Source organism: Lonchura striata, chromosome 2 (genome assembly GCF_050655825.1).
Source record: "Lonchura striata isolate lonStrDom1 chromosome 2, ASM5065582v1, whole genome shotgun sequence".
NCBI lineage: Eukaryota > Metazoa > Chordata > Aves > Passeriformes > Estrildidae > Lonchura > Lonchura striata.
The window spans coordinates 5198890-5209237 of record NC_140704.1 but is presented as its reverse complement, the minus strand read 5'-3'; the positions used below and the strand labels follow the sequence as shown (position 1 = coordinate 5209237).

The 10348-nt window shown below is 46.0% G+C and overlaps 1 long non-coding RNA gene across 1 annotated transcript; it reads right to left on the bottom strand.

The window, feature by feature from the left end:
* Positions 1-277: 277 nt before the first annotated feature.
* LOC146768099 (uncharacterized) lies at positions 278-9952 on the bottom strand. Its single transcript, XR_014950463.1, has 2 exons — positions 551-9952; positions 278-468 (listed from the first exon to the last, which is right to left on the bottom strand). It is a non-coding gene; the product is annotated as an uncharacterized LOC146768099 (long non-coding RNA).
* Positions 9953-10348: the final 396 nt, after the last annotated feature.

Sequence of the window (10348 nt, the reverse complement as noted above, 5' to 3'; positions counted from 1 at the left end):
AATGGGTGAGGATACAGTTAAGTTAGCAGCCAGGGAAGATGCAAGGTGGAAGAAAGCAATTTTTTCTCTTCGAAAATATGCAGATGGGTTTGACTGCAATGTTTCACTGACTGAAAGCAATTTCAGGAAATTGTTCCCGAGTGAAGAAAAATAAAACACGTTTTTTCTTTTTTTTAGCAGAAATATTTCACTTCTCTTTGAAGCTTCTCTCACATTAACAAATTATCTGAGCAATTTATAAAAATACTTTAGAGATCACCGTGGTCAGACAAAGTGCTTGCTTGGCCCAAAACATAGTTATTTCATTAAAATGACGTTTCTGGTTACCCCACGGCAAATATGTTGATTTTTTTTCCGGCCTGGCCACCCCTCACCCCTATCAGTTATTTGTGCAGTTCTGGTTTTCAGCAAATTTACCCAGCTGACAGCAAGGATAGGACCCCAGCAGATGAGCACGAGGAGGAAGTCCTGTGAAGCAAGCAAGGTGATCATTAGAATCTGACCAAATCTATTGCCTACAAACATTAGCAGAGCACAGCTCCCCTCTTACCTGGGCATGGAGAGGGACACTGCTCCTCTTTCTCTTGGTATCATCTAAATCCGAGGCACAGTCAGCAGGGTTGGAAAGAAAACAGCTTTCCGAGCTCTTTTCCAAGTCTGGGGTGTGTGAACAAACACTCCAGCTCACAGAGGAAGCTGGTGGCAGATGGAGCAAGAGCTCTCAGTTCTTCTGCTGTGCTGGCCTGGGCTCCAACCACGAAACCACTGTGACTTTTCCCATCAGCTCACCTGACTCACCCTGCTCAGCCCAGGCCCACCAGGGCTGGGTCTCACCGAGGCTTGGCAGCCCCACCACTGCAGCTCACTGCACACATCCCTGGGATGACTCCATCACAGCTTGTGGGATCTGAAGAAGGTCAAGGAACTGTGGGAGAAGGAGGAGAAGTTGCTGGTGCTGAGCTGCTGTGAGCGCTTCTGGGCTGGATTACCCTGCTGTGGGCACTGTGCGTAGTCAGTGCTCTGAAGAAAAAAGACACACAACTTGTTGCAACAACTTGAATTTGAAGGGTGATGCTCACATAGCTCTCATCAGTGCACATCCACATTAATTTCTGCATGGGCTGATAGACGACAAGGGGAGATTCAGATTAAATGTTTAGAGGAATTTTTTTTCCTATAAGGCTGATGATGCACTGGAACAGATTGCCCTGAGAAGCTGTGGCTACCACATCCTCAGAAATGTTCAACATGAGGCTAGACAGGGCTCTGAGCAACCTGGGATAGTGTAAGGTGTTCCTGTCCATGGCAGGAGAGTGGAAGGAGATGATCTCTAAGGTCCCTTTCAGCCCGAGCCATTTTATGATTCTATGATTCTAATGTGGTTTTGCCTATGGATATTTGCACCAGTTGTTCTTGGGTTCTTGTTTTCAGGCTGTCTGTAAAGCAGCCCATGATCACTCAAACAGCACTTTAGTTTTGAGCATAGCATCACCTTTTGCTTTTACATGAAGTGCCTGACTCCCAGCTGAACCAGGAAAAATAAACAGCGCACAGCAAAGTCATCACTGCGCAAAACTCAGAGCTGCCATGTGGGGATTGGCCAGGCTGATGTGATTTGCATCTCTGGTTGCAAGCATACAAATTTCTCAGGCTGGCAAAACCTCTTTATTTGGTGTAACTGGCTGGGAAGAGGGTTTTAATGATATTTTACCTGCTGCTGCTCTGAAAATTAATGGGGAGCACAGTCCCAGCAGCACAGGCTGAGCAATTCTGTGCAGTATGTTTAGATAAGGATTTACTTAGGAGTGCATTTCTTTGCAACCACATTTCTCATCCCTTATTTATTATGTGTCTGCATAATCCTCAGCTCACAGAACCAGTTCACATCTGATTCCTGAAGTTTTTATAGAAGGTCATGTGATTTTACTTAACTCCCTTGCTCAGGTGTTTACAGGCTGCACCCGGTGCAGGAGCAGTTTCATTTCTGCAGAAATGACACCCAGATTTTTTCCAACTCCTTGGACAATCCTGTCCTTTGCCAATGTTTCTTTCTTAAAACCAAACCTCTTGAAAGTCAGCAGCTTTACGGGACTTTATTAACTGGAATTTATTTTCAGTGTGTTTGAAGCCTTTTTGATTAAGGGTAACCATTAGAAAAGCAAATGAGACCATGGTAGATGGTTTTCTTTCCCACCTCAGGAATCTGGGGGCTTGCCTCCTGATTTCGAGCTAATTGGACCTGCATGTGCTGGCAGCTGTGTTTGAGGTGTGATTTTTTTGCAGGGTACACAGCTGGCTGTGGCCAGGTGGTTGGAGCAGAGGGGTCAGGAGAAGCATGATCCCCAGAAACAGGTGCTGCCAACCCATGGGGTGCCCAGATCCCCTCACCCCCCTGGCTCTGATGCATTTGGGTGCTGAAAGAAAAGCTTATAGGAAATTATTTGCGCTGGGATTATCTGTCCAGCATGGTTTTGTTTGTGCATCCAGGTGTGTTTCTGCATCACACACGCACAGAGCATCCTACCATTATCCCCAAAGTGCCTTGGCTGCACAAACAAAGACAGGGAAGCTCCAAGGGGATGTAAATCCCAAGCTCCCGAGGCCTTAGGGCTGCTCCTGCTGCATGCCAGACAGCCTGTGCTTCAGCCTTGTTTTACTACACTGAAAAGTGTGGATGAAAACACCCTTAATCCCCTAGCCAGCATAATTTTTCCTGCAAATAGCCCCTGGCACATGGGCGTTTGCAATTCTCATTTGCACCTTAGAGGGAAAGCAGCTGCAAGGGGCAACAGTAGAGTTGCAAAGGTATTTTTGCTTGCTTTTTGTTATGTTCCCTGGGTTACATCCATGCTAGTCATGCTGTGAGCAGGGTGGGCAGCATTACAGGCCCTTAGACCCCCTGACAAATGTATAACTGTGGTTAATTAGGAGATGAAAACTTTGTGCCAATATAATTTATTTTTTTCTAGGAACTGCTCCAGACTATCCATGCCAAAGCTCTCCTCTGATGGCAAAATCTGCATCTTCCCTGGAGGACAGGTGTTTTGCTGCTTCTCCTACCTGAACTCTTTCAAGTATACACAAACCCCTGGGGTGAGTTTGTTATCCCGACACAAAACACCAGCTAGTGGAGCAGAGTCCCTCTGGGCTGCTCAGTAAACATCTCCTCCTGCAAACGTGGCCTCCAGGCACCAGTTTGTGATCCCAGCTGGTTTTAGATGCTCTGCTTGCAGATTCCCAGGGAATGGTAACGGGTGCTGAAATGGGTGAGGTGTGCCAGGATGGGAATTGAGGATTAAGGAGCAGACATTCTGCCTCTCCAGCCAACTCCTTCTGCTCGGGGCAGAGCCACTTCTGGCAGGCAGGTAGAGCGAGGATCTGCTCCACTTGGGGTGGCAGCTCCTCTGCTGTACCCTGAGCAGCACCTGATGTCTGAAGAAGCCACAGGCTGGAGTTGTTTCATTCCAGGCCAGGGTTCATCCCTTTTCCATCACTTATGGTTTGCACCTGCCAGAGATGTTTGGAGGAAAGGTGAGGAGATAGCCCTGGAGAGATGCCCAAGCCCTGCTGCAGCCCGAGGCTCAGCCCAGCTCCATCTCATGGATGGACACGGTCGTGGTGCTGCTGGTATAGTGGTGACCCCAGGGTGTGCCTGCAGCAGCCAAGTGTGGGAAACACCAGCAGTTTTGGGGGTTGGGCAGCTCCAGCTCCTTTTCTCAGATATGGGGAAAAAATAACACAGCAGCTTTCCCCTGCTGCTGACAGGAACCTGTGAGCTCGGTTCCAAGAGCACTCCATCCCTTTCCTGCTCTCCAAAATCAGGCAACTTCATAGGTGCTCAGCACCACCAGACCCAGATTATAATGGCTTCGCCATTTCCCATGTTCTCCACCCCACAAATCTGCAAAAGCAAACTTTCCCTTTTCCTAGTTAAGGAAAAAGAGCAAAAGAGAGGGAGAGGCGCTTTCCAGCCTTTCTGATTGCAAACCAAGGTAAACTCTCGCCTGTGAGACCACAGCCAGGCAGACTGCAACAATAACACCCTGAGAAAAGGGTGTGCTCCCATTCATCTCAATGGGTGTTGACTTGGAAGGGTAATTATGACCCCTCCATGCCAAGAGTTCTAACCATTTCACTGCTGAGCATCCCAGCCCATAAATAAAGCCTCTGGCCCCTGCGCAGAATCCCGGGTGGGAGGGAAGCCGTGTAGCAATGAGGCGTTGACTTTGGACGTGCCAGGAGTGTGAGATGCTTTGGTTCCTGCTGAGGCTCCCAGCTTTTCCACGAGCCTGTGTCCGTGGAGGCCACGCAGGGATGACCTGGAGGAGCAGCCTCGGGAAAGGAGCCAGAGCCCCGATGAATTTACTGTGATTTTGGCAAAAAGCGCCTCGCAGCGAATTTGGCTCAGCTGCACAAAGGGATCATCTGGCAAACGCCTTGTGCTGGGTTTCCCTGGGAAACTCAGCTGGCGTTAAGATAAACAAGGTCCCAGGGAGCAGAGGGGGGAACAGGGTGGAGGTGGCTGTGGGCAGCTCGTCCCTTCCTTTGGGTGAGCATTTGTGTGTGGAGCCACTGGTGAGGTCAGGTCCCCACCGTCCCCGGGCTGCACAAAAGGCACGTGTTTTAATAATCTAATTAGCCGAGACAGCCAAATAGGAGGAAGAAAGGAAATGTAGAAAGAAAGGGAGTGGTTCGGGCAGAGTCACGCAGGCTGTGCTGCCTCCATCCCCCTGCTCTGAGGGAAAGGAACCCACCCTCCAATATGCAAAAGTGGAAGCTGGCACAGAGCCTTCTTCTGAGCAGAGATGTGCAGCAAGGGGCATGATCTGCTCCAATTCATTAACTCTGGAACCTACAGCTCCAGCCAAGTGTCTCTTACTTGTTTCTGCAATACAAGTGTGAGTAAAGAAAATAATCTGGCATATCACTGGCATCTCATGTCCCATCATGTGAGAGTGGCTCATCCCTCCTTCTGACACCCCACAGATGGACCAGAGAAGAACTGGGGAGCTGGCATTGTCACAGTGTCCTTCAAAGGGAAAAAAATGGCACAAGGCTTTGGTGTTAGCACCAGAAATCATCCATGTTCCCTCAGCTGCTTTTGTCTTTTACTCCTGAGGTTTCGTCTGGTATATATATCTCAGTGGGGCACAGTTGAGTCTAATGTAAATAACTCTGTGCTCCTTTACTGAAAGTAAAAGGAAGGAAATTAATGACAACAATAAAATAAAGCCCAAGCCTCCCACTTACAGTCAGTGCTGGCTCTGCCCAGTTAACCCTTGTTTGGTTTTGGTTTTCTAATAGCCAGGGAAGGTGGTTTCCTCTTCGTTTGAGCTGTGCTATTTTAGTTTTCCGCTCTAAAATTGCCTCTCCGCTCATAGCAACAGGGATGCAAAACCCAGCTTCTTTTAACTCCACACTTACTGTTAATAATTTAGATTTTGCTTTGGGGGTGGCAGACACCCCAATAAGGCACTACTGTTGTTGGAACTCTAGAAGTCTAAAAAATATTGTTAGTGTTGTGTTGAGATTCAGGGCTAATGGACCAGTGTGAGGATTTTAATAATGTGTAAATCTCCCACATAGTAAATATGAGGGTGAGCACCATGTATTAAACAGCCCTGATTAATTTTTTCCTCAGATAATAAAAATAAGGCAGTTTGGGTGGGTGGCTGTTTCTTTCCATGGCCTATTAATATAGTTTAAATGACAAACCTCTGTGCCTACAGCCATCCAAAGTGATGGAGAGCTTCATGACCCCTCCAAAGTTATTGATCTCCTTCCCACTGATGCCCACTGAGTAAATCCCAGGACTGCAGCATGTGTGGACTTGATGCACCTGCTTCATGCTATTTAAACTGAAAAATGCATAAATAGCATCCCGCTCACTTTATAGAAGAGGAAATGGGAGCCCCAAATCAAGTTGTTTTCTCTAAGTCACACAGTAAACGCTCTGGAAAAGTTTCTGTATGTAAATTCTGCACAAAAATAAAGACATTTGATTTTTGGACTGTTTGTCTCATCAGAGCAAGTGTTTCACATTTTCTGAAAAACCAAGTTTCATCCTGCTGGTGAAAGTCAATCTTAGATGAAATTCAGTCATTTTTATTTCAAAATGAGTGTCCCTACACAGATTGGTGCTTTAAGAGGTAGGTTTGTTTGGAATAAAGTTGAACATAGCTCATCTTTCAGAAAGCAGAGATAAATTCTTCATGGTTTGTCCACATCTATTTCTCCACCAATAATTAAGGTGCTAAAGTAAATGTTAATGTCCCTTAGGCTGTTTGTAAAATCTGGGGGGATTAGGAGGTGGAAGGTAAAAAGATCACACAGAATCAAACACCTGCTAAACACTGGGACATGGGATGAGCTTGGATGTAATTTGGTAATAAATTTATCTTTTTTTTTCCTTGGCCAAACTGGCTGCTGTGGAAGGTTTGCCCAGAGAACTGTCTCCATCCCAGGTCCTTTAGGATTGATTTCACTGTTGTCTACCTCTGATCTGGAGTAACAAGGGAGGAAGAAATCTGCTCTTTGTCTTGCACAGTGATGCTGTGGCTCTGTTCAACCCAAAGGTTCTGTTTGCTGTGATATTTTGCTCTGCATACTCAGCATTTGGGCTTGGGTTGAAAAGAGGCAAAAAACCTGCTTAAATGTGCTGCTGCCTCATGCAACCACAGCTCTTGCTAGTCTGTTGCCTTTGTGTGACTTCTTCATTTCTTTTAACCTGTGGAACCCAGCTGTCAATGGGTTCAAGCCCAACACAGAGAGCAGCAGTGTGTCCAACCATGTTCATACTCCAATTTCTTCATGAAAACCATGTGCACCTTTTGCCTGGGAGAAGCAAAACCTTTGTTGAGTTGTTGATGCAGCTCAAGCCTTATCCAGTGCCCAACAGGTGGAAGAGACGGAGCCTGGTGATCATCGGGCTGCTGGGAAATACTATTTAATTGCCTTTTCTGCCTTTGATGTGGCCCAGAGCAGCAGCTCCAATGCCCTTCTGTAGCAGCTATGAAGAGGAGAAATCCCAGAAATGGAACAGATACTCCTGCAAGCAGCAGAAAACACCTCACATTTGAGAGCTGTTTGCTCAATTGGAAGGGCAGGAAGGTGGGTAGCTGCCCAGATCACTTTGAAATGCAAGGAACACAAGGTGTCAAACAATTTTTCATGACAGATTCCAAATCAGCCTCTTCTGATGCTTTTCTTCCCTTGTTGAGTCACAGGAGAGAAGCCACATGCTGCCCCTCTCTGCCTGCACACCCCTTTGGTGATACAGAGCTGGGCTGGTGCCGAGCAGCTGCAACTTTATTTGAGCTTTTATCTTTTGTTTTGTTATTTAACAAGCCCAAGAAGTTGTGAGGGGGGTGGGGTGGAAAAAGTGTGCAAAGAATTCCACACTCTTCAAAAACAAGGCAGAAGACATAGAAGAGGTTTGTGGTTTGCCTCCTAAACTTGGCTATGGTTTGACCATTTTATGGCAAGATGGGCTGCTAGAAAGGGGAGTGCAAATAGCCCATCACACTTTTTGTCTCAATAAAGTGATTTACAAACTCATTCTGCATGTGGAGGGAGGAGGGAGTAGACAGTCAGGTCTGCAGACCTCCTGAGGGGCTCCCCAGACAAGAAAGTGCTTCAGAAAACTTGCATGTGAAGGAAAATAAGACAAAGGCACTGCAAAAACAGAGCAGCAAGGTCTTTGAGGTAAACTGAAATGCACAACTGAAACCCCTGGGTTGTCTGTCTTTGACAGCTCTTCCTCTTTTCACCATCTCCAGAGAAGCAGCTGGGGCTGCTGCTCAGACCAGATAGGATGGGAAAACATCTGCTGTGGTCCTGGCTGTTTCTCCTTGTCCTGACCACTCACCCTCTGCTCCCCAGCCAGCTACATGAGGGATGGGACATCCTTTTGCTCATCACCTTGTTCCCAGCAGGAACCTCCAGGTGGGGATTTGTCCTGGCTGTCAATGGGATGAGTCTTCATGAGTTGTGCCCAATGCTGTCCTAACACCCTGAGTGGCTTGATGCTGTCAGTGCAGATCTGCAAACAGGATGCACAGTCATACTGGGAAAAGTGGTAAGGAAAAAACCATCTGTTTCACCATGGAGATATTTTGAGGATTTCAGTGGTGCTGTGTCTGATCACTCAGAAAGAAAATGTTTCCACAATTCAGGAAACCCAAAGGACAGCTATTGAAATAAATGGGTGATACTGGGTGGTAATGAGGTCTGAACAAGACCAAAGTTCCTTTGCACTCATCTCTGAACTCACACAAGGAAGAGATGCTCATGATATACCTGGATACACCGATCTGAGATAAGAAGCTTTAGCATAATGCTCTTTTGCAGCTGACAAATAGGGTAGATTGTGATATATTTTTGTGTAGAAAAGTGTCTGGGGAGTTAAATTTTGGTAGGAATTTAAAACTCCATGCCACTTTAAAAGCTTTAAACTATGTCCAGACCAAATGCTGGGAGTGGTGCTTTGCTTTTAGCCCTCCTTGCTGTCTGGGGTCCAGTCTGCAGCCTCTCTTTGCTGCCACCCTGCAGACACGGGGGCACCAGTGTCACCAAAACCTTTGTGCATGGGTTGAGCTGTTCTGAGGCTGGGCCAAAATGCACTGCACCAGGCACTAGCAGGGGGATTAATCACAGGAATGCTGGACATCTTCAGCTGGGTGTTCCCTTTGGGCTTCTCTCAAAGTCAGCATGAAGGAAGATTGATCTGACCACAACTGACATTTCACACAGGGTGAAATCTCGAGTTCAGGGTGAGACATATAGGTTGGAGAACTACTGCAGAGAAGAATTCATCTTTCATATGGAGTGAATGTGCTCTGGGTGATCATGGATACCTGTTACAGTCACTTTTCCCATGTAGTCAAGCCCTGTAATATGTCGAGGATGTTGGTGAAGCTGGGAGACAGACCAGCTCTCCCAAGCTGCTGATTTAATGCCCAGAAAACACAATTTTCTTTCAAACACACAGACAGACTTGGCTGGATATTAGAATTTTTGTCCTTCATGAAACACACAAATTTGCTTCCAATTTATCATTTCAAATCTGAAAAAACACCCATAAAATTTAAAAATGTTTGATGAAGAAATAATGTAAAAGCCATTTGGTCTGATACAACGGAAACAGTTCACTTAGATAATGTCAAAACTAAACATAACAAAGGGACGTGCAGCATAAATCCCAGTACAATAAAATATAACACACATTGAAAATATTTCAATTAATATTGCAATGCAATGCAAAATTATTCAAAACAAGTTGAAACAAGATCTATGTCACCAAAACATTTTAACATTGCTGAAGTGAAACTGAGAAAATGGAATTTGCTGAAATGTTTCACTGAAAGCTTTTCATGAACATTTTTGTCCTTGTGTGTACGCATTTTAAGATAGAGATTTTGTCAAAAAAAATGTTAAGCATCTCTTTGATGTGAGGTCTTTGTTTTTCTACAAAAATTATATCACTTCAAATAATTGGCAAGATGTAGAAGCAATCAGGTATTTACACCTACTCAGAGCTGGTAGAAACAATCCCTCAGACCCTTTTTAATGCACATCACAACTCTTCTGTTATTACAGCCAGACACTTTTGGGTTGCTGGATTAATTTCATCGTGAGCTGTTTTGGTAACACTGCCGACAACATCTACATTGGGCAACATCATCCTCAGACCTGGAAAACCCATATATTCACTGTGACGTTACACATTTTTTCCTTCTCATCAGAGGTGAGTCGTCTGACAGATCCCTCCTTCCTCATACCATTGAACAAACGAGGTAACTAATTATTTACCTCTGGCTCCACTGGAGTCATCCTTTTGTTGTTTACCATAGATGACTAATTAGTCCTGCTCCAAACAACTGGTTGCAAGGCCACGTGTGCTGGATGGGTTCCCACCTGGACAAGAGTTGTCTCTTCCTCCCACTGCTGCTGACTAGGAAGATAGTCTGTGCTGCTTTCAAGATATTTTAAACAAGAAAGAAAAGAAAGAAAAGAAAAAAAAAGAAAAAAAGAAGAAAGAAGAAAGAAGAAAGAAGAAAGAAGAAGGGAAGGGAAGGGAAGGGAAGGGAAGGGAAGGGAAGGGAAGGGAAGGGAAGGGAAGGGAAGGGAAGGGAAGGGAAGGGAAGGGAAGGGAAGGGAAGGGAAGGGAAGGGAAGGGAAGGGAAGGGAAGGGAAGGGAAGGGAAGGGAAGGGAAGGGAAGGGAAGGGAAGGGAAGGGAAGGGAAGGGAAGGGAAGGGAAGGGAAGGGAAGGGAAGGGAAGGGAAGGGAAGGGAAGGGAAGGGAAGGGAAGGGAAGGGAAGGGAAGGGAAGGGAAGGGAAGGGAAGGGA